Source organism: Gordionus sp. m RMFG-2023, chromosome 1 (assembly GCF_954871325.1).
Source record: "Gordionus sp. m RMFG-2023 chromosome 1, tfGorSpeb1-WG-v2, whole genome shotgun sequence".
In the NCBI taxonomy this organism is placed as follows: Eukaryota; Metazoa; Nematomorpha; class Gordioida; order Chordodea; family Parachordodidae; genus Gordionus; species Gordionus sp. m RMFG-2023.
Window position 1 is genome coordinate 47,876,612 of NC_088775.1, and position 25,892 is coordinate 47,902,503.

A 25,892-nucleotide genomic window follows, 5' to 3' on the forward strand; every position below is an offset into this window, starting at 1 on the left:
TGTACCGGATCAAATCTTGACGGCACCAATTCCTAAAAATTTTTAATTACCCGGCCGGGTCAGATATTGGATCTTATAAAAAATATATTTATTAATTCCCTTATAAATATAAATGTAATTATAATACAATGAAAATATATTAAAATTTATTAGTATATCGTAAATATACTAACTAATCGATAGTATTCAATATTTTAATCTTCTAGAGATGTTGTTTTGTAATTAATCTGTTTATTAATTAAATATATTTCAAATAGAAAAGAATGTTTAAATATTTTTTTCAGATGATCTTCATTTTTTTCAATTATAAATACGTTATTATATATTTTTAAAAAAACGGGTAAGAACCAGCTATTTTAAAAGAATAACTGAATCCAAAGACGCGGACCGAACCGGTACAGGATCTTGAAGTGATTTATCTTTAAAAAATACAATAAGAGACCTAAAGGTAGACCTAAATAATGGTCGAAAAATAGTAAATAAGTTGCTTAAACTTATCAGATTATTCGATAGCAGATTTCAAAGAGCTCGTGCTCTAAAAACAAAAATTAAGCCCTTTGTAAAAAGTAAAAACGTATTAAAACCGATGATGATGTATCAAGGAGGCATTAAGAAAAATTTATCTAAGGTCCACTAATAAAATTTATGGGAGAAACTTCCATAAATCAACCTTTAGGAAAACCTGTCTACGCCTTGCCCCAAGAATAAAGATATGGAACTTTTGTGCTCCGCTAATAAGCTTAGCTTTTCGGAATCAAGCTTCTGAGAATTTTTTTTATATTCATCAATCCAAATTAATAGTTAGTAACAATATTTATTTTGCAATAATTAACCAATCGAACTAGGTAGCCCTTGATGCTAACTTTTTGGTTTATTTTTACGCTATCGTAAGCACTTTTGTAGTGGACAGTATTGAAAAAAATATCATTAGACCTTGATGCCAGAGTTTGTGATTATTTTGTATTGTGCTAATAGTTCAGGAAAAATAAAATAGTCTTGATATACTATATTCGAACTCTTAGGAAAACTAATCATATAAGTTTGAAATATAAACAGCACATGCATTGTGGTTTAAGCATTGATATTGTTACATTATTAATAATAATATCATTTTTTTCATAATATACTAGAAAATGATGGGTGATCTGGTTATTATTTAGATGGAATTCATTAACGTTATCTTTCGATATTTCACCCATTTTAAAATATCGGTTATCGGCAAATATTATAAAATTTTCCGATCCGATAAAAAATGGCGTTTTTAACAAAAATAAAATATAAAATTTAAAAAAAAAGATATATCTAAAAACCAATTATTTTTATAAATAAAATCGAAATTCATTTTTATGTTTAATATTTTAATTATAATAATTAATTAATATACATTCTACCATATTGATATTTTTTTGCAGCGTTGCAATAATCTTTTCAGAATCTGTGTTTAGTGAAATTAACAGTTCCCATGATAAATTGGAAATTTTGATATTTCTAAAAAGAAACCTTCGATTTATTAATTTTAAATATTTATTTCATATTTCATAATATATTTGTTTATTATATATATAAGTGATTTATCAATAAATTAGAATTGCAATTGAATTAAGTATAAACTATAACTGATCATTATAATATATTTAAATGACATGTTATGGTATAGTTAAATTATAGATGTTATACTAATAAAAAGTATATTAAAAATGAAAACCATTGATATCTTTACAGAATACAAAATTAAATGTGATATAGGATCGGTAATCGGCCGATATCAATTTAATATCAAGAATATCGGATCGGTCTCCAAAAAGTGGTATCGGTATACCCCTAGTTATCTTGAGCCACAAAAGCATAATTTTCCAAAAACGCGCATATAAGTAAGATTTCCCTTTCATTTAATATTTTAAAAATAAAAAATTGGCGAGGATACAAATAATGAGGGCTTAAGTTATTTAAAGTTTTGAAAGAAATATTTAAAAATTTTGCTTACTGACTTGAATAATGGGAATTTTTCTTTTTATTACATTCCGAGTAAATTATCTTTCAAAGCAATTTTCAATCTCTTATTTTTTATTTAATTTTTAAAAACTCTTTAGCGAGATATTGTTTTCACGGGGGTTTCTTTTTGAATAGTATCTAATATAAAAATGGCAATAGATATTCGGTAGCTGTATATAAAATATTTAATAGATTTTGATTAATATATAATTACTAATTTGTATTAAATATTATTAGAAAATTTTACCCTAAACGTGCTCGGCCAAACTTCAAATAAAAAGTGTTGAGAATCGAGTTTTTTTGGTGATTCGGCATGAAAATCACCATATGTATATTTTCAAAATATTATAAATGTTTTATAGCATAAATATATATCAGACTTGTGGGCCGGGCTAATTTTAATTTTTTAAATATATCGCGACCGGGCTTAAAATTATTTTTTTAAGACCCGGGCCGGGCCGTATATTTTAAAACGCCATTATTAGCTATAAAAATTAAAAATAAGTAATATATTTTAAAAAAATACGGGCAGGGCTGGGCCGTGCAAATGGTATCTCTGCAGGAATAATAATATATAGGCATAATCTATACATTTTTTATTTAATTCATTTTTCATAAAATTTATTTTAAAAAAATTGCCTCCCCTAAATATTTAAAATCCGTGCGCACAGAGGGTAATTGAAGAGCCGACCCTGACATATTTTTAGTAGTAAATCATAATTTATTGGCACAATTTGTGAAAGTGTAGATGTCGAATATAATGGGCACTCTCTGAAAAGTGAATGTAATCCTTCAATTCATCTGATCAATCTTATATTTTACTTTGAACTTTATTTATTTATATTTTAAATAGTTTTTATATAGAATTTAAACAACCAATATTTAAGATTATTAAAATATAATTATCGAGATAGAACCGGTGGGCATATTTGTCTCCGATGAGTGGGCCTCACTTCTCTACTATAATCGAGCCGGGCCGAGGAAAATCGGTATTTTTTAGGACCAATAAATAGTAGATACAACAAAGAAGGGGGTAAGAAGCAATTTAATTTACGAGGTGGTACATATATTCGAAGTAATTGTATCAAACTATATCAGAGTACCCCCCCCCCTCTCCTAAATCCTCGTGAGAATTATTTTGATTGAAGGTTTTATTTTTACTATTACAAATTTATGAAATTATGGAGAAAAATATGAAATAAAATAAATTTTTGTATTTCAAATTTACAAAGAAAATATTAGAGATCTTTCAACTTCATTCGCTCGTTATTTAAGAAAAAAAATCAAAATGTTTTTTCTCTTTAGACATTATGTTACATGACATTTACCTTCATGTCAAATTCAAGCAATGTCTAAAAATATAACCACCAAAATAAATATAAGTATTCAATAATGGACTGATAATGTTAAGAAAAAGTATTTTCTCTTAACTTTGACGGAAAATAATAAAATTATAGCATTCAAAATTACTTATTTGGAATAACACCAAGGAAATTTTAATTAGATATCGCATAATATTGTTTTCTACTACTAATTTTAACAAGAGAATTAAAACTCAGTTCAAGAAAAAGAACCAAATAAGGGTGGAATGTTAGTAGTAACGAGATGGGTGAATAAATTTCATAAATGTTTCTGCTTCTTTTTAGGGGAGTATATTTTTAAGATGGCAGCTTCAGAAACTTGGGTGGTGTATAGAAGTCATTGCCTGTGGGAGGCATGCAAAAACAGTTCCATTGTGAGAATCTGGATAAAATTCTAGTTAGACCTGTGCGCTGATGGAAAAATTATGGCGGCGTAGATTCACTTTAAAGTCATCATCGATCGGGTCCGGCATAGCACTGAATTTTTCATTACCTTTAATGATTAACAAGTAATATAACACAATAATCTGCTAACCTAAAAACAAATACTAGCTCTGGGTTTCAAGGGTACCTTTCTAAGAGGTATACCGGCATCTTTAATTATACGAGTATACACTGGGGGGTCTGTGATATTAATGAAAACTTTAATCAGAAGTGTAATGAATAACATATATATAATTCTGCTGTGGACATAAATGAATTCGAAAAACGTAATAATTTATAAAATAATATAAATATTTTTTTTAAATAAAACGAATAAGAAAATTATTTGAAGATTTTTTTAATATTTTGCTTATTTTGTGGACACATGGGTGTCCCGCTTAAAAAAAATAAAATCTGTATATCTAATTTCAATATGGGATAATAAAATAAAGAGACTTCTTAGTTTTTGATATGAAAATTGGATTATTTGCTTTGTTATTCGATTGATAAAATACTTTCAAAAAAAATGGATTATATTATGAAATACATTTTTAATAATTTGAAGGGGGAGGATTCGGAAAATAATTATGTAACCTTTGATATCCTTATAGTAAAAAAAATAAAATATTAACGAATTAAAACAGAGGTCAAATTTCTGAACCCAATATCAATTTTCCATTTTCAAACCCGGTCTATAATTAATAAAATTATTTGGTTAATATTATATTAATTACGTCCCAGCCTGGGTTTTTAAATTTTGGTAATTTGTGAGATGCGAATGAATATTAAATGATCCATCATATGATTTTATACTCGTTAATTGATATCATTTAAATTTATTTTAAAAAATTATGGTTGGCCCAAGTTTGTATTTTTTTTTAAACATACCATCTAACAGTCCCATTTTTGGTGGAGCATTAACTCCAGGTCTCTGATTTGTTTACTAAAAGTTAATAGATATTTTAATAATAAAACCTTTATGTATAAAGATTGGGTTGGGGATTAGGATGGTCAATTTATTTTCCTAATGATATTCATATTGAGTTAAAAATTCATCATGTCATTTAAATAATTTTTATATTAATATTCTTTCAAGGCTACTCACATCATCAATAAAATATAGACCCGGCAAATGGCTCAAAAATATTAATGTTAGAATTCCTTTCTATTATTCTTTTTTTGCCTGAATGATTATCACAATTATAAAATTAATTTAAAAAAATAAAAATTCTAATAATATCATATTTTGCAATAAATTGCACAAAATAGATAAAAACTTTTAAATTATCAAAAGTTATTGCTTAATTAATATACTTAACATTAAAATAAAGAATAAATAAATATTTTGATTTGAGAATTCTTCCATGTAAGATCATTCCATTATAAATCGTTTCGGACGACCATTTCAAAAATGAATTAAACTTAGCATGTTAGTTATCTATGCTGTACAAAATCAAAATTTTAGAGCGCTAGCTCAATCAGATCCAATTCAAAGTCGAAAATCGCCCAATGCTTGATTTCATTAAATCTTATTTTTTCAAATACTTAAGATAGTTACAAATTATATATCATTTTATAGCCCCTAAAGTTCTACATTTGAAAATATCAAAAAAAAATTTCATATGTTTTCTTATAATAAAAATATTAACATTATTGAGAAGGGATATTTTGGGTGTTGAATGAAATAAAGCTAGTAATGTTTATTACCTTTATATTTAAATATATAATCAAAAAAATCGATAGCATTTTTTCCTTAAATTTAATTAAAATTTTTAATATATTTATAAATCATTATAATATAATATAATTTAATAAAAATATTAGGCTGTGTCGATGGGTCGGACCGGCACCGATATTCAGTAAAACGATCCTATCCGATATTTTTATCGTTTTTGGTTATTTTATGATTTTATATATAATCATATAATTTTTTTATTTTACAAATCATTTCATAAGAATATATCAATGAAAGGAACTAAAATACTGTTTTTGTTGTAATGTTTAAAAAATAGCTAAAAATTTTACACTATATTTTGTTATATTATCTGCAACAAGAAAAGGATTTAAAATGTCTAACGAGTACATTCAACTTGTGTTGCTAAACGGCTCGGTTTCGCCAATTTTTAAAAACGTAAGTACATTACTCAAGCTTAATGATTTTGCCCACAGAAGGCAGAAAGGACTGAAATTGGCGAAACGATGTTTAGGTGATAATATTTTTGCGAAAATCCTGATCTAGCCCTCTTTAAAAATCGGCTAAATGGAGCTGTAACATAATATTAACACTAATTCACTAACATTGCGTTTAAATGAGATTAACTTTTGGAGGAAAAAAAAATATAGAACACTTAATCACTCTTGAAAGCTAGTTGGTTTTTTAAATTATAAAATTTTGATAATTTTATGACATTGAAACAAAGATAGATGGTAAATAAAAATCAATATAAATATCAGATCGGATTGGATCGGATCGGTGAAAAATTGTTAATCGACACAACCCTAAAAAATATGTATTGTATTGATATTAAAATAAAATAATCAATTAAATATAACCGATATGATATCCTAGGGCGTATGTAAGCAAGCATCCCAGAAGGATATTATTATTATAAGGAGGCTATATTTAAAAAAAACATATTTTAAAATTTTTTATAAAAACTATAATAAAAAAATTGTCTATTGTACTTATTGTATTCCATTTTGTGCATATTAATAGAATTTTTGAGGCGATAATTTGTAAGAACGTCCTGGGTTGTTGTAGGGTCTACTATAATTATTAGATTATGGGGCAGCCATCTTTTATCCATAATATGTAAAATAGAAATATATCTCCTCAGTTTCATACCTTTTTATTTCTTAACTAAGCATCAAACATCGTGATAAATACATGTGATCTGTCTTTTTATTTAAGAAAATTGTCTGGGTCGCTCTTTTTTCTAAAGATATGTTTATGACAATTTTTGGTGGTTAGCCATAGTACTAAAAAAGAATGAAATTACTGAGGAGATATATTCACATCTTTCTTTTACCATAGTGAAATCAAATAATAACGATAGTAGATCCCAGATACAAAATATACCTATAAATTATGGCCTCCGGAAATTCTATTAATAAGTGCAAATGGAATACGATAAAGATAAGAAGTATTTTTGATAATAGCTTATATAAAAAATTTTTAGCATTGTAATAATAATCATATCCGAAAGGACTGCTTGCTTACATATCGTCCCACGACATCATATTTGTTATACTCAATGGATTTTTTTATTTTAATACCAATAAAATATATTTTTATTAAATTATAATGATTTTTAATATAACGACATCTATATTATATTTTTTTATTTATAAAAATATTAAAAATTTTAATAAATTTAAAAAAGAAAAAACGCCATCGATTTTTTTAATTAGACAGTTAAATTATGGAGGTAACATACATTACTAGGAATATCAACACCCAAAAAAATCCCTTTCCAAAAATGTTAAATTTAAATGATATATAATTAGTAACTCTATCTTTAGCATTAATAAAAAATAAGATATATGAAATCAAGTATTAAGCGATTTTCGACTTTAAAGACGTATATCTTGGATCTGATAGAGCTAGCGCTCTAAAATTTTGATTTTTAAAATACATTATAGATAACTAGCATACCAAGTTTTCGTATTAAAGATGGTCGTCAAAACATTTCCCTTGATCCTTCGCTATTTCAACAAAAATAAGGGCGTTTCAATAAAACTATCAAATTTTTTCCTCAGATAGTGAAAAATCCAAAGCATACTAACCATATAATGGTAAATATAACAAATTCGAGATTATCAATGAGTTGCATGTCAGCTAGATCTGCAAAGTTAGGCCCGGCCCGTACCCGACCTAATTCTATTTAAAATAATCGGGTTCGGGCCGGGCCTAATATTTAAAAAAATCGGGCCGGGTCAGGACGGACTTGGAAATTTTATTTATCAATTTTATATTGAATTTTTTATGTAAAATAAAAATATTTGATTTTATTTATTGAAACTAAACGACATATAACATATGTCTTTTATTTTGAGTAATTATAAAGATTAATTTCTATATTTAAATAAAATTCGGGCCGAGCTGGGTCGGTAAATTTTTTTTAAAAAATTTCGGGTTCTGGCCGGGCCGGCAGAACTTTTCTAAAAAAATTTCGGGACGGGCCGGGCTTGAAAAATTAGGCCCGATGCAGATCACTAATGTCAGCTTTCTGCGCTGATAATGCTTCAGTGAATTTTGGCAAAACACAGAATGTAGTTGAGGCAGCAAAATGTTGACTTAATACCAATTGGCTGATATGCCATATACTACATAATTCTTGCAAGAAGGCAATGAATGTATTATCTGTGGGTCGAAATAATTGTAATGAAATATTTTCACGAATTTAGTTGATCAACTAAAAGAGTTAATGAATCAAAAGAGTTGGTGGTGTGGTCTGACTTGGAATGGTGTGAGTTGTTGCAACATGTCCCTATCAGGTGGTTATCATTTATACCTGCCATCGATAAAATTTTAAAATTTTACGAACCTTTAAAAAAATATTTAATAAATACACATTATAAAAGCTGTCCTAATATTTTGAAAAATTTTTTCGAGAGTGAAATGGCAGAGGCATATTAAGGATTAATTTCACATATAGGAAATCTACTACATGTTGTTAATATGCAGTTGCAATCAGAAGAAACTTTTTTAATAAAGATTCACAAAATTATGCTGCAGTTATGCTCATCTTTACAGTTAAAAACTGGCAATAAATTTTATTGCGCTATTGCTAATAATATCATATTAAAATTTTCAAATATTACTCTAATTAAAGTATTTTTAAATGAAGCAAATATTTAAGACAATTTTAGAATATTTGCAATCAAAATTTGATTTCAATAACTCGATTTACAAATATATAGATATTATGACCTTTGGATAGAACCATCAGTTGATGGTTTTTGTAATTTAATAAATATTAGGGGTGTACCGATGCCACTTTTTGGAGGCGGATCCGATCCGATATTTCCAATATTAAATTGGTATCGGACGATTACAGATCCGATATCATATCTAATTTTGTATTCTGTAAAGATATCAATGGTTTTAATTTTTAATATATACTTTTTATTAGTATAACATCTATAATTTAACTATACCATAACTTATGTTATTTAAATATATTATAATGATCAGTTATAGTTTATATTAAATTCAATTGTAATTCTAAAAGTATATAAAAAAATATTTTTATTGTTAAATCACTTTTATATACAAATAATACATTAATCTATATACATAATAAGTAATAAACAAATTTATATGAAATTTGAAATAAATATTTAATATAATATTTAACATTAATATATCGAAGATTTCTTTTTAGAAATACCAAAATTTCCAATTTATCAAAGGTCAGCCTGCGGCGATGGTAACTGTCAATATCACCAGCTTCACTAAAAACTGATTCTGAAGAGATTATTGCACACTTTTATAAACAGAATGCGCAAAAAAATAAGAATATGGCAGAATGTTTATTAATAAATTATTATTATTAAAAAAATATACATAAAAATGGATTTCGATTTTATTTATAAAAATAAATGATTTTAGATTAACATTTTTAAAAATTTTTCATTTTATTTTTGTTAAAGAGGCCATTTTATATCGAATCGGATCGGAAATTTTTTTAATATTGGCCTATAATAACCGATATTTTAAAATGGGTGAAATATCGGCCCGATCCGATCCGATAAAAAATATCAGTGCATCCCTAATAAATATATTAAAAATACCGAAAGACATTGATGTCTTGTTTGAGGAGATTCAAATTATTTTCTTTTACATATAATTTAAATAAAGTAACTCCACTACATTTTAAAAAATATTACCTATTTTGAAATTACAAACCGACTTTGTTAATATTTATATAAAGTAATTATAAGAATTAATAAGGGGATAAACTAAGATAATTTACAGTCCCAGACGAAGGCCGACACTTTTTTAGCAATTTTTATATTTCTACCGCAATTTTCATATTTAACCCGTAAAATACCAAATTTCTCCCGCAATTTAATTTTGACCTAGGAACCCTGTTTAATCTTTTCACCATTTTTTTAATTTGGCAACCATTGAAATAATTTTTTAACATGAAAATATGAGGCTATTTAATTAAATAGATATTAGTAAAATATATTTTATTTAACTTAATAGAATATGATGAAAGTAAGTATGTAATAATATCGTTAACTATGCAATGCAATATACTAAAATATAATCACATAAAATAGTTTGGTATATGGTTGTTATGTAAATTATAAAATAATAATTGAAAATGACATGTTATACTGATTGACATTTTAAGAATAAAATGTGATAAATAAAAAATGATATGGTTTTATAATTGACATTATGAATTATAATGATTATTTAGGATATTTATATTAATATTTATTTCTCGGGTTGGGTCGGGTTTCGGGTCGGACAGCTCTTACAACCCGACCCAAGCCAGAAAAATATTTTTTTAATATCCGTAAACCAACCCAAGCCTAGATCAAAAAAATTAAAAAATTTTTGAGAATGCTCAAACAAGATTTTTCATAAAATTTTGCCCAAAATTCCAAATATCTTTTATGATTTTTATGCATAAAAAATCTTCCATAGTGAAAATTAAAAAAAAAAAAATTGTAAAGTCCAATTTTGTTTATCTCTAAAAAAAAAATTTTTAATTTTTAAAAGGAAATTATGGCAGGCTCTAAAGGAAGGGGATGCCAGAATAATAATTTAATGATATCCTCCCTTTTAAAATGTTTAACTATTTAAAAATTAGATTGCAAATCTTATATTGCTGAGAATATTCATCAGATAGAATAATTTAATAATTTCCTTTTAAATTACAATTATAAACTGTTATAACTCTAAGGATAAGCCAAAACTTTAATGATTGTTAAATCTATTTCTGAGATAAAGAAAATAAAATTACCTTGAAAAATATATAATTTTATGTAATAAGATTAACGTGTTTATTTTTATTAGTAATTTTAAACTCTTAACTCATTTATTAAAGCTTCCTATAAAAAATTTATCACATAAATCTTCTATATTCACTTTTCTGCATTGTTTATTTATCCTAAATAAATTTATATTTCTAAAAATAGGGAACTATAACTTAAATTTCATTCCAAATCAAGAAGTTTTCCAGTAGGAGTAAAGAAATAAAAAATGTACTGATACCACTTTTTTGCCAATGTTGATATAAAAAAATTTTTTTGATGAAATATAATTTTAAAAAAACATTAATTTGGAAAAAAAGCATAAGATTTTTCCCAGTGTTCATTTCCCTAAAAATAATTTTTGATTATTTAAACCATTTCAAAAAGATGCAGCATAACTTGTTTTGAAATTTGTAAATCATTTTATTTTCTTATCAATTCATCACTTATTGTATGCAAATTATTGATTTATTTTTATATATAAGATTATTAATACCCAAAATAATAATTAACCCCTATAAAAAAAATATTTAAAAATTAGTATATTAAGCCATGTATTGATAAGAAAGAAAATCAATTGACAAATTTCTAAACAGATAGAAGAAAGAAAGAATTTAAAATAAAATATTAGACTCTAATTAGTGTTGTTAAACGGCTCGATTTAAGCCGATTTTTAAAAACGGCTAACTCAAATTTTAGCCAGAAAAATATTGTCTAAGCCTTGAGATTTCGCTAATAGATGTTCAATTTGTGCCACCTATTAACAAAATCTTAAGGCTTGCATAATATTTTTTCTAATAAAATATTGAGATCGCTTTTTAAAAATCGGCTCATAATGATAAGAAAATAAATTATGATGATAATCTTCATTAAAATTTAAAAACATGGTCATCAAAAATAATATTTATGTGGAAATATATACTGAGAAAAGTCTTATATCTTTACAAATAATTATTTTGGATTTAAATAGGAATGTAAAAAACCGTTTTTCCTTTTTTTTTACTGCTACAATATTGATATTTTAGAAATTTCATTAAAAATTTTAAAATACAATAAATTTTACAATACAAATATAGACAATCAAGCATTCGTGAACATTCTTTATTGGAATATAAATTGGTTGTATTGAATTTTGTGAACAGGGTGGTAGAGGGTTATCACATGCTTATGAAGTTCATGTTAATAGCAAAATGTCATTTTTCTGCTTGAGCATTTATTATTCTTACACAATTTATATTATGATTCATTAATCTGCTGCTACTTGAAAAATGTGTTTTGAGAAAAATTTACATTTATAAATTCCAATATTTTCCCTTTTCTCAAGCAATAAAAAAGTTTATATGTGGTGAGGTTTGTTAGTATATTATAATTTTAAAAGTAAAAAAATTAATAAAATTTTAATTATAAAAATAATTGCTAATTTTTTTAAAAAAATTTCCTTATTGAACATTTTCACCCAACCCTTACCTAAATATTTTATAAAATTTTGAATGTTTTAAAAAATAAAATTTAATTTAAAAAAATTTATAATTTAAAAATAATTGATAGATTTTTTAAAAAATTCATCGTCTTCTCAATGTTAGTAGCATTGTTTTTTTGTATTTTGCAATAATTTTGTCAATTTTTTAGTAGTTTTTTTAATATTTTTTTCTAATAAAATGTTATTTTAATTTTGTTTTTCTATCCCATGAATTAATTTCATTTTAAAAAAACTTGGTGTAACAGTGGTATTAGCCAATCAATAACATATTGGTATCAGTAAAAAAGTGGAATCAGGAGTCTGTCAAAACTGACCAAATGATATTTTTAAAAAATCATTTGGCCCAGCCCATAGATTTTTTGTCCACTCATAAAATAATATTATATAAGTTGCCCATCAATCATTCTTTTTATAAGAAAAAAACATAAATTTGCCTAACTAAAAGCTTTGATCAGCCTAGTGTGTATAAATCAGAGATTTGAAGGCCCAGCATTGTTGGGCCATTTTTTAAAATATACACATGGGTCGAAAAAATACCTGGGGCGTATATTTTAAAACCAAATATTTTAAATCACCATTATTATTGATAAAAATTTAAAAATAAATATAATGTTTTTTAAAAAAATTTAGGCCAGGCCAAATTTTTTTCCCAAGCTGTGCAAATGGTACGTCTGCAGGCCTCTAGTATAAATATTTTGCACAAGTTGTCCAGCCTAAAAAATTTTTGCCCATTATATCCAGGCCATGCTTTCAGGCTGTGTCAATCTCTGATCAAGTATAATACCATAAATATTGGCCAATACCATTATCAAGGTATTGATATCAGTGCACCTTTATATAAATGTATATAAAATGTAAATATTCATTATTGAAATCTGAAATAGTAACATTTTAGCAATTAATTTAACAAAGTTTGTGACAAATATTATATCAATCAATCAGGTTAGCATAATTGTCAAACATTAGCTAGACAAAAAGATATAAAGTAACAAATATACCTATCCTATAAAATAATTATTCTAAATGTTAATATAAAAGAAGTTTTTTTAATAAAAATATGTTCAAGGTTAAAAATTTTTCAAAAAATAAATTTAAAAAATATAGATTTTATAAAGTTTGATTACAATGCATGTAAATAGGCAATAATCATTTAATGTGAGAGAAGTAAATACATTTTTAATATTATTCTATAAAGCATTTAGTAAACCAAACTTTTTCAGATTTAATAATTATGTTTAGTAAAAAAAAAAATAAGTTTACCAATACCACATATAGCATATGTCTGCTTAAGATCAATAAAAATTCTAATACATTGAAATATTTTACTCTCATGAAATAGAAATATCTATTTATCCAAATTATTACTTATATTATTATAAGATTAGTAAAAATTAATTAACTTATAATTTTAGGTAATCTATATATATTGATTATTATATAATAAATTAATAATTGCCTACTGTAATATTATTATAAAATTAAGTTTTATAATTGAGATAAACTAAATACAAATATTTACAATGATATCTTAGTATCTATAAAAAAAATGATTTATAAATATACCAAACCATAGCAAAAAATCAAGATAAGCTATTTGCAAATCTATATGTATCATATATGTTTAGGCATAAATTCAAATCACCATATATCATAAAAATCATACTTGATTGTTACATGGAATATAAATAGAAATATTATATCATCTTTCAAATAGTGAGCAAGGCATGCGAATTTTTTGACATTCAATTCTTTTTACTGTTTTTAAATTTAAATGAAAAAATCTTAGTTCATATTATATTCAATAAGAAATGTTTTTATATATAAATACTAAATATTCTTGATAAATTAATCTTATGGATATTACTAATAATAACTATTAGTTATGTTACTAATCATCAATTATTTAGCAGTTTGTTAACTATCATCCTAGGCGGAGCTAAGGAAGAGATCCCCCCCCCCTCCACTTTGGAATTTGCCTTTTTATTGTAGATATATATCATTTTGAGATAATAATTATTCACCCTATACTTTTTCCACTCATTCTCACCCCCTAACAAGAAGTTACCTGTTTTTGTAAATATAATTATAAGCTATGAATTAGAGATCTCCAATGCCCAGCCCAGCCCGTTACTCTGTCAGAATGTGGAACTCTGGTAATATTTTGTTAACCGGATTGAGCAAAATATTTCTATATATTTGATAAATTTTGATATTTTTAGAAGCAGGGATGTAATCGGACGGAGGGGGGGGTCACGTTTATTTAAATTTCTAAATAATTTAAATGGAATCAAAAGATGCAGAGGGGATAGTTTCGTACCTTACTAAATCCTCTTTAATTCGCTGCGTTTTCTAAAAAAAAAATTGCAAAGATGTATTTCTTTTGTTATCGATGAGCCAATGTCTTGACTTAGAAGAATTATGGTGTAGCCAGTGGCCCCTACACATTTTGAGCAAATGAAGCAGAATACCCCCATTAAAAGTACCCCCTTGAAAAGTATCCCCCCTTCGATATTCCCCCCCCCCTTTGATACCATCCCCCCTTCGAAAAAATGATAATTATGACACCTATAAATTTAAAAAATAATTTTTAATGTATCAATTTTTAATATATAATATAAATAAAATGCAAAAAATATAACTTTATAAATATTATTTTTAAATTAATAATTTAGATAAATTAGGGGGAGAGAAAGCGAAAGAATTTATAATTTCATCAGTATTTAATTGTTTAAATAAAAAACTTTCCATTGATAATATAGTTAAATTATTGAGAAAAGAATCTTTCATGGTATTACAAAGTCTTGTTGTAATTAATTTAATTTTACTCATGACTCTTTCGGCAGTACATGAGGTTGTGGGAATGGTTAATAAATATTTATATAAAATTCTTAAATTAGGGAAAGCAGAAAAATTAAAAAGTAAACGATAAGGTAAAATAAATGAATAGTTTTTCCAATCTGAATCGTTAGTCCCTGAATTATCATCATCATCAGAAGAAGCTAAATAATGTATTGGTAAAAATATTTTAATTAAATAAATTTACAATTCTCAGAATCTGACAAATCTTTAGATTCTTGAACCTCTAGGTCATGAGTAATAATTACATTCCCCATTTTGGCCATCTTATAAATATTTCTAAACTTCAACATTTCTTTGAAAATTTGACTTGAATTTAAATTGTAATATTCAGAGATATCCTCGATATCTTCTTTAATAATTGATTTTTCTGCCATTCCCTTTGTAAATAATAAAAAATTGTAAGGACTTATTTTAAATATTTTTATTGCTATATTTTTCATCTAAAAACATTATATATATATATAAAATTTACAAGTTAATTGAACAACTTAAATACAAAATAAATAATATTCAAATTTAAATCAATCAACATATAAAATAAATAATATTCAAATTTAAATCAATCAACATTCCCCCTCTTCTACAAATAACGAAGCTTCTTCTCAGCAGTCATCGAGAGCTTGTTGTCCTAGAAGTTTTTCCTGTTTCGATTGTACTCGGTTTTATCTTGGTTAGCGCATAAGTCTCAAATGTTTTCGTAGGCTTGATTCTATCACGTAGGTTTGATAAAATCGTTTATTAGAGTTGCGTGAGTTTGTACGTTTTTTGTAGGCTTGAATCAATCGCGTAGGTTTGATAAAATCGTTGAACGTTATCGTTGGTTTGATATCCTTATCGTATGTTGTTCACATTTCTCAAAATTGTTATTATCATTAATCCAGTTGAATATTGGAATTTGGAATAAATCGGAATATGTAATTTGGAATAGTTGATCAAATCAAATGTATGAATAATATGCACAAATAAAATTTTGAATTTCGGAACAATAAAATATGTAATAAGGAATGATAATTTATGGAATAAGGAATAAAATCCAGAATAAGGAATGATAAATCATAACGATTATTATATTATTTTTTATAGCGTTTTATACTTTTAGCGTTTTAAGCATTTTATATTTAAATTTTAAGCACGTAATCTTTTAAGTAATCAGGTTTATTTTTAATTCTTATTGGTCTAGTAATTGGTATCTTAATCTCATTCTTTGTGTCCACACTTCCCCCTTTAGAGGAATTTTTAGGGTCAATTTCATAATATTTTAAACTATTGTAACATTCTCTTTTCCTTAACTGATCAATATGCCTACTTACTATCCCTTTATCAGTATAAACTTGAAACATGGTGTTACTCTCTTTAAGCTTGATGCTGCCTTTGCACCACGTATCATCACCCTGTTTCTTATACCAAACATAGTCTCCTCTATTAAAAGTTCGATTTCGTGGTAACGACATGAAGACTTCACCAACTTTATCCTCCAAAGGTTTTAATAAATCCCACTTTATTCTAATGTCGCGGTTAAACATTCTTTTGGACGGTGTAACTCCCGTAGTGTCATTCGGCGTGTTTCTATAGTTGAACAAAAATCTGTCCAGCGCAGTTTCTAAGCCAATCTTTATGTTTCTTTTCATATGAGCTTTAAATGTTCTCACCATACGTTCAGCTTGTCCATTAGATTGCTGATGATAGGCCGATGTTAGTACATGTTTTATACCATAATTGCTACAAAATTTTTCAAAATCTTTGCTCGTGAAATTGGTACCATTATCTGTAACAATGGTTTCAGGTATACCAAATAGTGAAATAGTTTTATAAATTTCCTTTAACGTGAATTCAGTCGTAATACTCTTTACCGGAACTATAACTGGAAATTTACTATAAGCATCAACGATTATCAACCAATTCTTTGTAAAAAACGGACCCGCATAATCTATGTGTATCCTTTCAAATGGTTTAGTCGCTGCTACCCATGGATTTTGTATCTTCTTTGGATTGTCATGATAAATATTACAATCATCGCAACTTTTGACTTCCAAATCAATGTCGTTGACCATACCAGACCACCACATACGATCTTTGGCTAAGGATTTAATTTTACCTGCTCCCAAATGACCTTCGTGTAACGCCTTCAGTATGTTCTTTCTCAGACTTGACGGAATTATTATTTTGTCGCTTTTGTACAGACAATCTTTAATGATACTTAGTTCTTGTTCAATATTTTCATAAATTTTATTTTGGATAGGCACATTATTTCTTATATCATTCATAACTTGAGATAATTCAAAATCTTTGGATGTTTCATCACGTATTCGGTCAAAACTAAGAGGTATATCGCCAAAGTCATTTATAATCGCGATATCATCAGTAACGTCATCATCAATTACTTGTGGTAGTCTTGAGAGGCAATCGGGAACAACATTGTATTTACCAGCCTTATATCTGATGTTAAAGTCGTAACCCCCCAAAATTATACTCCACTTCTGTAACCTTAATGACATGGTGCTATTATCTTTGAGCCCTTTGGTGAAAATATGGATTAGCGGCTTGTGATCCGTTATAATAGTGAACTTAGTCCCTATCAAGTATTCTTGAAATCTCTTGATAGCAAACATAATGGCCAAAGCTTCACGCTCAATATTGGTATAGTTTGTTTCAGATTTTGCTAAAGTTCTTGATGCAAAAGCTATCGGTTTTTCTTTGCCATCTTTTTCAGTGTGAAACAAAACAGCTCCTAAACCTCTTTTAGATGCATCAGTCGCAATTCCGATAGGTAGTTCAGGATTAAAGTACGTCAAAGCTGGAGGAAGACTAATCAATGTCTTTAGATCATCAAAACTTTTGGAGTGTTCTAAATTCCACTCCCATTTTTCTTTGTTAACAATCTTGTATAAAGGATCAGCTATTTCAGCGAAGTTGTTCAAAAATTTTCTGTAGTACCCGGCCATACCTAGAAACGTTGACAATTCCGCGGCTGATTTTGGTTCCGGCATTTTAACGATCGCCTCGATCTTATCATGGTTGGCGTGGATCCCCTTGGCGTCGATGTCGTGTCCTAAGAACCTTAGACTTTTTTTGAAAAATAAGCTTTTTGCAAAATTAGGCACTAAACCATGAGATAGTATTCTTTCAAAAACCTTCTTTATGTTGTTGAAATGAACTTCGTCACTACTTCCCGTAATTAGTAGATCATCAATATAAAATATGACATCTTTCATGTCACTGAAAATTTGATCCATAATTTGTTGAAAAATCGCAGATGAAGTCTTTAACCCAAAAGGAAGTCTGGTAAACCGGTAGTACCCCCTGTGTGTAGATATAGTTAATATGTCTCTGCAGGTTTCATCGATGGGAATTTGTAGGAACGCATCCTTGAAATCTATCTTGGTGAACTTCTTCCCTTCCTTGAGCTTAGCGATAAGGTCATTTATTCTTGGAAGTGGGTATCTGAAGTCCTCAAGGGCTGGGTTGACAGTGTCTTTGAAGTCGGCGCAAACCCTAACGCTCCCATTATCCTTGTAGACAGCGGTTATTGGACTTGCCCATCGGACATCTGTTACAGGCTCAATGACTCCATCTCCTATCCATCTCATAAGTTCTCTAGTAACAGCGTCTATCTTTGAATAAGGTAACCGTCTAGGTGGTATGATTTTCGGTTTGGCATCGTTACGTAGATATATCTTGACATTCCCTTTGTTGATCGGTTTTTTAGTCAGTTTAGATTCGCAATCTTTTATTAATTTCTTTATTTCATCTTCATAGTTGGTATCAATGTTTGCTATAAATTTGTTCAAAATATTACTAAAGGCATTAATCCACATACGTCCCAATAACGCATTTTTATTAGATTTAACGATCACGGCTTGCAAGTGTTTGGTGATACCTTCGTAGGTTACTTTAACTTGAGTGACGCCAATAATCTTGATTAAGTTTCCATCATAAGCTGAAAGTTGTAGAGTGGACTTTTTAAGATCTTTAATACCTATTTGTTTAGCCATTTCATGAGGTATAATTGTAAACTTGGATCCCGTATCAACCTGCATAGTAACAACAGCATCATTTACTTTTAAAGTGGTCATGAACGCATTATCATTATGTTTAAACTCAGTTAAATTGTTGATATTAAAATCACTACCATTATTATTTTGTGTAGGGTTATATTTTTCTTCAACAATCTCTTCAATGTTCATGTTACAATTGATGTTACTTTGATTCACGTCATTATATTGTAATGGTTTTCTTTGATTAATATACTGATTATAATTTTTCCACGCATTATTTTCTCCATTATTGTTGTTATTATAGGATTGATATTGATAACCATATCGATTATTATATTGACTCTGATTTCTTTGATTGTTGTAAGACCAGGAATTGTTTCTCCCATTATAATTATTGTTTTGCCAAGTACCTCTACCATAATTGTTTGAATTGTTATTGTATTGCCAGGCATTGTTTCTATTATAATTGTTTGCATTATTGTTGTTGTGCCACATGGAGTTTCTTCCGTAATAGTTTGAATTGTTATTCGAAGATTGGTTATTACGAAAATTTCTAGAGTTACCCTCACTGTCTCGAAAAATATTGTTTTGATAGTTTCGGCTAGCACTATAATTAGGCCTAAAATCATTATAATTCCTCTTCTTAAAATCAAAATTTTCCTTATGAATGTTACGTCCATTATAATTAAAATTATTTTCTTTAAAATTATTACGTTCATAATCATTAGAATTATTCTCATTATTACTAAAAGTACTTTTGCATGGTATTTTATCCATGTTTAAATTGTAAAACTTTTTATTTTTATCCAATTTTTTATTATTGTCTACATAATTTGTATCGCTAACGTCTGGTTTAATATTGCTGCCATCTAACTCCACTCCTAATTTCATCATCTTATCTAAACCTTCGTGCTTATGTTTATTTAACTTCCTTCTAATATTATCATTTAAAGAACAAGTTATTAATTTCTCAATCATTCTTGTATCGTTATCAAAATCGCATTTTTTATGAAGTTTTGAAATTCTAAAATAAAAAGTATGGAAGGACTCCTCGGCACCTTGTACCGCTAAGTTAAAGTTCTTTATATTTACATTAATGTCCTCACTTGGAATTAACAGTTTTAATTTACCAAAAACAATATTAAAGTCTTTTAACTGTGCTTTAGAACATATCGACGTAACTTGGTCTACAATCTCAATTGGTAAGCTGCATAGTAGTGTCCTAATTTTAGATGAGTCTGACTCAATATGTCCTTCAAAGTATGTTTCTATTAAGTTAAGGTAAGTCTCAGATAATTTTCCTGATAACTTGGGAAATTTAGGAACATATTGAGTGTGTGTAAGAGTTAATTTTTCGTCCATTATATAATTTTATTTGAGTAAAGTAAACTTTCAATATTTAAAATCGTAAAAGCAAAACATTGTCGTTCATTAAAATCAAATTTAAGTTGTCTAAAAATTTTAATTTTAATCAAGAGAATATGGTCCACTAAGTTTTAATAGTTTATCTATAAAAATTCTAATTCGAATTCGTAAAGAGGATTTAATCCACTAAGCTTCAATATAATTTGTCTTTGAAAAATTTAATACTAATTCGTGACTAAGTTTTTAGAAAAAATTTATTGACATTCTATAAGTTAAATATTGCGTAAATTTATAGAGAAAATTTTCTATAAATATAATGTCAAATATCTAAAGCATAAAGATATTTAAATTTTAATAATCAATAATTTTACAAAATATAAAAATAAAATTATTGTCATCTAGAATATATGGTTTGCCATTAAGACACATAAATGCATTAATCATTTTACGTAAAGATTTAAAATAAAAAACAATTTCGTTTGTCCTATTATCACGTACATAAGAAAATTCTTTAGATATTCCCATTTCTTTTAACATATCATCAATAATAACGTGTTGAGGTATATCATACGTTTTAAAACAAAACATTATTTTTATGAAAAATATTTTTTTATATTTGTATATATATACTCTTTTATTTTTTTTATATATATATATATTTTTTTTTTACCTTTTTATAAATTTGTAAATTTGGATAAAATTTTGACTATCGAAAAGAAAAGTCAAAAAATTTTTATTTTGTCCTTTAACATCTCCCATATCGAACGACGAATTTGATAAGTATTTCGTTTACTTTTTATTTTTAACAAAAGAATTCAAGGTAAGGATATTTTTTAAATTTTTCTTTTAAAACTTTTATCATTTAAATTTAATTTAAAATGAAAAACGTACCACCGTAACCGGGGCACCATGTAAATAATAAAAAATTGTAAGGACTTATTTTAACTATTTTATTATTCTTTTTTTCATCTAAAAACATTATATATATATATAAATTTTAAAAGTTAATTGAACAACTTAAATACAAAAATAAATAATATTCAAATTTAAATCAATCAACATATAAAATAAATAATATTCAAATTTAAATCAATCAACACCCTTTGGCGTAAAAAATGATGTTTGATGTAAAAATTTCATTGAATCATCATTAAATCTTTCGTTAAACTGCATAATAATTAAATCGAGTGCAGCATAAAACACACCTATTTTAAAGCTAAAAAAATTTCTATATTTTATGATGAAAGTATATATACCTCTTCTTCTTAGATTGTAATGTTTGAAGTCTAGAACTTTCAAAATCAAAAGGTAGATTTCTCTCCTTCATAAAATCTTGCGCCTTTGAAAAAACATCCAAAAATTCAGTGTTATTATCTATTAGATTAAAAAATAATTGACAATAATTTATTTTATACTTCTCAAATTAATCAAGCAATCTTTTGCCAATTGAATTTGATTTATTGCATATCATATATCCTTCGAAATGGTTTGCAATTTTGTACAAGCCAAACTTGTTATCAACAATATTTTATCCAAAACACAAAGTGATAAGATAAAATCAAATTTTTCTATTCTAAAGACTATAGCACTAGCCATAGTGGAAGTGGCAGGATCTTCAGAATCCTTTAAATATGTTAAAGCTGCCCTCAAGGCATCATAAAAGTTGAAAAAAATTTACAATAGCTTTATATGACGATAGCCAGCTTCTAAATAAAAAAAACATTTAAAATTTAAATAAATAAAGAACTATTACCGAGTGGTATTCTTGACGAGTAGAAATCGTTGCGATTTTTTCAGATCATTACACTGAAATTTTTTGAGTACCTCATATCTTTTTACACCATTAAAATAGACATTAATCTCATCTAATATTCCTAGAACATTTCGAAGTTCTTTAATTGATTGACATAATTGAACAACGATTAAATTTAATCGATGACAATAACACCAAATAAAAGCTGCCTTTGGCGCCTCAGCTCTATTCAAGGCTTGCACGCCATTGATTCTTCCACTCATGTTTGAAGCGCCATCATAACTTTGCCCAACTAGATATTCAAGGGGTAAATTCATCGAGCCAAGTTTGGATATTATATTATGCTTTATATCGAGACCTGTGGTATTTCCCGTACAATATATGTAAATCAGTCTTTCAACAGGCTTCGGCGTCTCACTATTTTTAACATATCTTACTATCAAAGCTATTGCTTCTGATTTCGAAACATCGTATGTGCCATCAACTATGATTGAAAAGCACCTGTTAAATGTAATCTCATTTTGAATTTTTTTTATAACCATATTTTTCATGGTTTCAATGAGAATGTTTATGTTATTATAGGTTTGAATGTAATTTCGTTTTTAATCCCTTATTTTTTTAATCCTTTTTACTTTCTTCATTTTGCTGTGTATACATTTTTAGTATAGGTTCAGAATCAGCAATAAACTTAATAAAGGCCATCATATTGCCTTCTTGTTGCCTGTTCCCCCAGAAGGCTTGGTTATGATATATTAAATAAAATTTACTAAACATCGACCAAAATTTCCGTCAATATATTAAATTAAATATTAAGTGGTGGGGGGGGGTCTTATTATTACATTTATAAACCAGAAATCACATGATCATGATGAATGTAAAAAAAATTTATTTAAAAAAAAATAAGTACCCCCACTCAAATTTACTGAAGCAGTTGCTTCGGACCCTCCCCCGTTATAGGGGCCCCTGGGTGTAGCAAAACACTTTTGCACATTACATCCTACGATTATATCCTGATATTTAAAATCATTTTGAAGGCTTTATTGTAGTGTTGTTAAAAGGCCCGATATAAGTCGATTTTTAAAAATGGCCCATTAGGATTTTGGCCAAAATGATATTATGTAAACCTGTAGACAGTGGCATAGCCAGGATTTATTCATGGGAGGTGGGGGCTTAAAACCGGTTCCCTAAAAAATATTATATAATATTAATTTTTCAGTAATTATCTTTTATATCTATTTGTTGAAGTTAGCTGAAGTTGAACAATTGGAAATACTAATTTTAAAATTTACCAATATTTTGTGCTTTATTAACGTCTAACCACTTAAGTAGCCAGTAGTGTTGTTGAATAGAGTTCATTTGACTCCGACTCAAAGTCGGGTTAGTCGACTAACTTATTTCATAACTCAAGTCGTAAACTTAAGTTATGAACTCGAGATATAATCTAGAGGACGAATATTTCCTAGTTATCAAATCAAAAAATAATTCTTAGAAAAACGAAAATTTAAGAATCTGTAATTAATTTTTTGGATAAGATCCCGCATATGATAAAAAAAAAAATTAATCATTTGTATATGAATTATTAAAATCTAACAATCATTATTTTATATTTATGTTTGTATATTGATGTGATATCAGCTCAAAATTTTCTTAGTTCGGTTTCTGTATCGAAATACATTTGTAGATGTATCTGTATATACATACGTTTTTAAACGATGTATATAGTGATTTTAAATATTACTTTTTGAACATTTAAAATTTAACATTGTGTATTTTGGAATTTTCTCGTTTCTAAAGAAGGTCATATCTAGTGTTGCGTAATCGCCTAAAAACTAAGGCTAAGCCTAAAAATCTGCTTGCAACTTATTTAGTCAACTGCATCGGCTAATCGACCATCAGTGTTCTGTAAGATATTTCTAGCATTAATTATTATTTATTTATTTTTAGTAAAATAATTTATTTTATAATAATTAATTTTATTTATATCAAAATATTTTATTATTATCAACAAAAAAACCTATGATATAATTTAATATTTATATTATTATATTATGAAATGAAATAATATGAAATGAAATGAAATGAAATGAAATATGATTATATTATATTATGAAAATGAATTTATTTATTTGATGTTCTTTTAATAATAAAAAAAGATGATATGCTGCTATTGTAATATTATTTTTGTTACAATTTATTAGTAATTTTCACGTCCAAAATTTTAAGCAAAAAATATTTTTGTAGTTCAAAAAGATTTTTGACATATTTTTGATTTGATAAGAATTTTAAATTTTTTTTGTAAATAAATCTTTTTTGAGGAAATCTTTTGTGAATTTTATTATAAACAAATAATCTTTTAGGTAAAATTTTTTGTGTATTTTATCTATTTTTTTAAATATATAAGACGTGATTTTTATAAATATTTTTTTTATAATATTATATTAAACTTTTTTATGTTATTTTATATGATCCTTTTAAGGATAATATTTAACTGTGACATTTGTCATATTCGTTATTTTTAACATTTTTGAATTTTTTGGACATAAAAGGGTAAAAATATAATTTATATTGTAAATAAAGATGATAAATTCAATAAAGATGTACCATATAAAAGTGACAATTATCATAATCGTTATTTTAAAATATATTAGATTTTTTTGACGCCAATGGACAAAAATATGTATTTTTGACATGTTAAATTATAATTTTAATTAAGATATCTATAAGGGAAATTGTCATAATCGTTATTTTTACAGTTTTTTGAATTTTTTTGAGGCAAATGGGCTAAAATATAGATTGTAAACATAAACATGTTAAATTAAAATTTCATGAAAATGTAGGGTGGGTCTATTTATCGCTCGGCTAGGATATATCACTCGGCTAACCGCATAATAAATCATTTATTTCTAATTATCGCTCGGCTGAGAAATGTCGCTCGGCTAACCACACAATAAATCATTTATTACTAAATATCGCTCGGCTGGAAAATGTTGCTCGGCTAACCACATAATAAATCAAATTCTAAACTAGTGACATATAAATCATTTATTACTAAATATCGCCCGGCTGATAAATATAGTTCGGCTATAAATAATCCTCTATTTATATATTATATTTACTATCATATTCTAAGTGAGCTTTCATTTTCTTAATATTAATTGAGTATTATTAATTTTTATATATAAAATAAGTGTTTGGAGGTATAAAAAAATTTCTATGATATTTAAGCATCAATACTCTTATAAAATTAAATTTAACCATAATCCTTTTTTTATAAAAGTAATAAAAATAATATTCTATTCGCTAGATGGCGTCAATATTACTAATTTTTTCTAAATAAAAATAATGAATGGATTTAATAAATTTTTTTTAAATGTCTAAATACTACCAAGTTAGCCTCCTAAATCAACACACCCACTTAGTATCTTGACCCAATCCACGTCATGTACGCAACCTTCTTCCACTGTACTAAGTTTGAGACTGTTCCTCCCTATCAAAAGTGAAATAGTAAGTATAATCACATTCTGTTTCAGATATTATAGCTTCAATACATTTATAAAATAAAATTTACTCATTTTTTTACATTCATGATAGTAAAAAAAATATTTTTCTATCCTCAAGATGAAATATTTTAAAATTCAAATTAAGAAAACAAAAATTTTGGACTGGTCTAT

At 26.6% G+C, this 25,892-nt stretch overlaps 1 protein-coding gene across 1 annotated transcript in view; it reads right to left on the bottom strand.

Moving 5' to 3' along the window:
• The window catches only part of LOC135922388 (glucocorticoid receptor-like), a 55,964-nt gene extending 41,944 nt beyond the window's left edge, over nt 1-14,020 (bottom strand). The window contains exon 1 of the mRNA XM_065456775.1: nt 13,913-14,020. The gene's annotated coding sequence lies outside the window, so the exon portion shown is untranslated. The remainder of the gene's footprint in view (nt 1-13,912) is intronic.
• Nucleotides 14,021-25,892: the final 11,872 nt, after the last annotated feature.